The following is a 4,455-nucleotide window of genomic DNA, read 5'->3' on the forward strand; positions in this document are numbered from 1 at the left end:
AACTACTACCTTAAAAAAAAAAAAAAAAAAAAAGTGCATTTCTGACTGTCTTTTTTCCAAGCCTACACAGGACTTCAGATTTCCCAGGATACACATGCTGACCTCTGCAGTTCCCAAGCACGGCCAGATTACCAGATTACTCTAGGCTGTTGGCCCTCACATCACTAACTTTTTAAATGAAGAGAAAACCCCTTAGAAAAAAAAGAATTTTCTTCACTTTATCCTTCTATAGGATCACTGGAGGCTTCCTTTATAATGAAGAGGGTAATGTCGACCTCTTTCCAGCATCCATACTGCCTGGCAAAGACATAACATATGTCTGTTGCAACTTGCACATCGAAGAGCAAATGGTGGTAGCCAAACCACTGCTGTGTGGTCTCCTGGGAGTGCAGCATATTCCTCCAAAGCCCTTCAGGGACTCTTGATAGCCCTCTGGGATGGAGCCTGAAAGCACCTCATAACCAGCCCAAGGAACATCCTCCAGCCTTCTGGAGAAGACTGTGGTGATCTCATTTACCTAACAAATAAACTCTCCCCAGGAAAACCTCTGATCTCACAATTAGGAATAATACTCCTCATGTAGATCCTACTACAAAGGATGAAGAGCTCTGCCTGGAATTGAAAGGGTGCTCTTAAAATAAGAAACCTTGGTCCTATTGAGTACCTGCCTTGTACTGCTGGTCGAGCTCTTGGTTGCTCAGCCAGCAGGTCCAGCCAGCAGTGTGCTGGAGGCTACACACTTGCAGCCCTTCAGGAAACCTGGGGCTGAGAACCAGTGTGCTGACCACCAGCACTCACCCCCTCGTCAGCGTCTCTTCTCGTCCACCTTAAAGATTATGCAATGAATGAAAATTCATCTGATGGAGCTGGGTCTGCAAATATGGCAGGCTGGGGAGATCTGGATAGTCCCCAGAGCACCACATGATATTTAGGGTCATTTTTAATTATTTTTAATAGAGCAAGTGTCTCTAGTTTAACCATGTTGAAAGCCTCTGAATTATGTCTACAAACCTAATAGGTACCAAAAGGAATTCCTGCTGAGCTTTTACATGAAAGATTTCTGCTGCTCATTGCTGAAGGCAATCATCTCTATATCTTTTCAGGGCTTGTAACCTCAAAGATCAAAAAACAAACCTCAGTCATACTTTTGTCCCTGAAATCCTGTATCCCGCTTTTTACCTTCTACCAGCAAAGGTCTGTGATTTCAGAGTGCAGCTGGTAGCTCCTGTACCTCTCTGGGCTCAGCCCCTTTCTTCTCCTTTCTTTTGCTTATACAGTTTCTTCCAGTTTACCAGCTCCATCAAATAAATGGATGGCTGTTATGATTATGCTCCATGCTGAGTTAAATGTTACTAACAGTGCTAAAGGATTGCTATAGAACAAAATGCCCCCAGGGTAAAAATACAGTAGCCAATATACAATTTAAAGCATATGGATTTCAAAAGTGCTTTAGCTGGGCAAACATAATGCATGCTTTTGTTATCAAAATATATCTAGATCAATATCTGAAATCACATGGGGTCTCTGCTGGAAGATGACTGCAATAAAAATTACTCTATCTAGGATTTCACATTGTGCTTTGTTTACTGTCTAACTGAGGGAGAGGTTAGAGAAATGCTGATGCTGAGGGACTAGAACACCTCTGAAAGTCCTTTAGCATTTCTTTGGTGTTTTCTGACCAAGGGATATAAGCAAATAGAAGTCAGGCATAGTATTTGCTTCAGGTCCTGCTAAGTTGCAAGACACAGGGTTATAAAGTTAAGATGTTATTGAGCTCTAAAAGCAGGGGTTTTTTTGAAAGTAACATTTATTAATTATGATTTTCTTTTCTCCATGGGATACTTGTACTTGGATTTGTGTTACCATCAACTTTTCAGAAGGAAAAAAAAAAAACAGAAGGAAGTTTTACACAGTGCTTTAACTGTAAACTTTTAAGGTTCTTAATTTTTTTTGTTTGTTTTTGTTTTGTTTTGTTTTATTTTTCCAGTGGAAATGGTTCTTCTGACAGATGTGCATGGTTTGCAAAAATCTAGTAGGAACATGTGGATATTGGAAAAACTCATGTAATTTCCAGCTGTTAATGTCCCATCTACCTCCTTAAGACTCCAAGCCCTCTGCAGTTTCTTATCTCATCCCTGTCTTGATGTGGCTTTTTATATTATTGCCCCTGCAGGGATGAAAACAAGCCCCACTGACAAATAACTACATGCACCACAGAAGTGCAGCTTCTGGACCAACCTCCCCATCTGTACCTTGGGCCAAGGGCCAGACACTGGGAGCTGGGACAAAAAAAGGGATAAAACTCTGACTTACTGGTTTTCTATACACCTGCACACAAGCAGATGCAGAATATCCTTGCCGTGGTGATGCGAGTGCACACATTGTCAAAGAATTTTGAAGATGGATAATAACTTCCTAACTGCATTTTTAAGGAAAGTGCACATGTTTCACAATGCCTGCTAACAAGCTGTAGAGGAGAAGCATGGAAATCGGCATCCCTCTGCCCCCGTTGAGCCTAGCAAATGCTATTTAGAGTAGTTTGTTTTAATTTTAGTGGAGAGATTTGCTTTAAAAGCTTGTACTCTCTATAGTATTATGCAACATATGCCCTGAAAGGCATGTTATTTAATCTGTTTTCTTGTTTGTGTACTATTTAATGCAAAAGGGAAAAAAAGGGAATGCAGAGGTTTTCTACTTGTCCTCCCCACAGCAGCCTTTTGAGGAGGGCTGAGCAGCAAAATCAAGGGACATAGTGTTTCTGCTCTGGTAAAGATAGCACAGAGGGGATGCACTTTGGATGAGCAGGGATGAAACCTGAAGGTGTGGAGTCAAACCGTGCCTAGCTTCTTGTGCAGGGGGGAATTTGTGCTGTCCAGTAGCATAATCGAGACAAGGATTGTCGGTTTTGGTGTTTCACAGGCACTCCAGCCATTGCAGAGCATGGCGACAACCTTACAGGGCGACTGCTATCTGGTACTACTGACAAGCCGAATGGGTACAGCTGGGCCTCCTCACACCTGAGCGATGGCCTTGATGCCTCAGTCAAAATCTTCAACCAGAAAGTTGTGAAACTCAGAAAAAAACTCTTTTTTAGCACAAACTAAAGTGCAGGATTGTTTCTGTTGCTAACTTCAAGAATAAATGGCTCTATAGGCTCTGTCTGTACCACATCATGAAAAGAAATCCAGGACAATTTCTATCAGGAAGAGACTTTCGTTTGGGGCTGGGGTGGCAGATGCTGCTCTACAGAAAGCAGTCTCCTTCCTTGGTTCTGCTTCAGGCTTTCTGCCTGGTGTTCAGCTTCTGGGCTCATCCTGCACTTCTCCCCTGGAGTGAACTGAAATGGCTATGCTCGCACAGGGCTCTGGAGAGCACCCTCAGCCCTGTGTTCAAGACATGGCTGCTGAAGCATAGTGTTTTGGGGTGTTTCTGCTCTCAGGAAAGGGAGCTCCATTTTCCCACATTTTGCCAGCAAGAAGAAAGGGATTCCCTAAAAAGAAAATACATAAAAGCCTTGTCAGTGGAGATGTTTTCCCAAGGAGAGATTGGGAGGATATAGAGTTGAAGGAAGGTAAAAAGGGAAAAGGCTGTATGCAGTTTCTGGACCAGTATTATACAGAAAAAAATTCCTATGCCATTTTTGGTGTCCTCAGCAGCTGACTCTTTGCCAAGACAAGAACCAAAATGTCAGGGCAGGAGCAACTTGGGTGAGTCCTAGAGACCCAGCAGGTTCCCCACCACTGGCCGTAACTTCATTCAGGGCAGGTAGTTCTTCATCTTAAAAAGTACAATAAAATGAGATATCAAACCTTTGCTGATCCCCAGTCCTTTGTGACAAGCTCAGGGTGGTGGAAGCAGACACAGATCCAGGCCCTTGGATGTTGCTGGATTCTGCAGGACTTTCTCTTGGGTGCAGAGCAGCCACCCTCACATGTTTCCTAGTGTAGGTCATGCTTTTGAACCTGACAATCTGGTGCAGCTCCTGCCCCTCCAGGCTCCCCATCTCAGGCTGCTGTTTGCATGGGAAAAAAAAGTGACACAACGCTATACTCAAGAGATGTAGATATTTTTTTGAGGCAGTTTGAGGTTTAGGAGAAGAGGAGGAAAAAGATTTATTAGCCTGGCTGCAGGAGTCCTAGAACTCCTCGCACTGCAGCTGCCCAGGGTGGGCTCAGACTCTGATCTTTCCCACGGAAGATTTTTTTGGTGAGTTTTTCCAAGGCTGTGCAGCTCCTCTGCTCTTATGGCCCATGGCAGCTCTGCAGGAAACAAAGACCTTGCCTCCCTCCCACAGCCCCAGAGCAGCCTCTATCTCCTCACTGGACAGGAGCAGTTCTCAGCCTATCCTGGCACTTTATCCTCCTAGCAAGTGTAATTCCTGGCTGTCTTGTCTCACTGGAGCCCTAGGGAAAAAAAAAAAAAAAAAAAAAAAAAAAAAAAAAAAAAAAAAAAAAA

The sequence above is a fragment of the Empidonax traillii genome, unplaced genomic scaffold, assembly GCF_003031625.1.
Source record: "Empidonax traillii isolate 1590-97213 ecotype Southwest subspecies unplaced genomic scaffold, ASM303162v1 scaffold469:size586335, whole genome shotgun sequence".
Classification (NCBI taxonomy): Eukaryota; Metazoa; Chordata; class Aves; order Passeriformes; family Tyrannidae; genus Empidonax; species Empidonax traillii.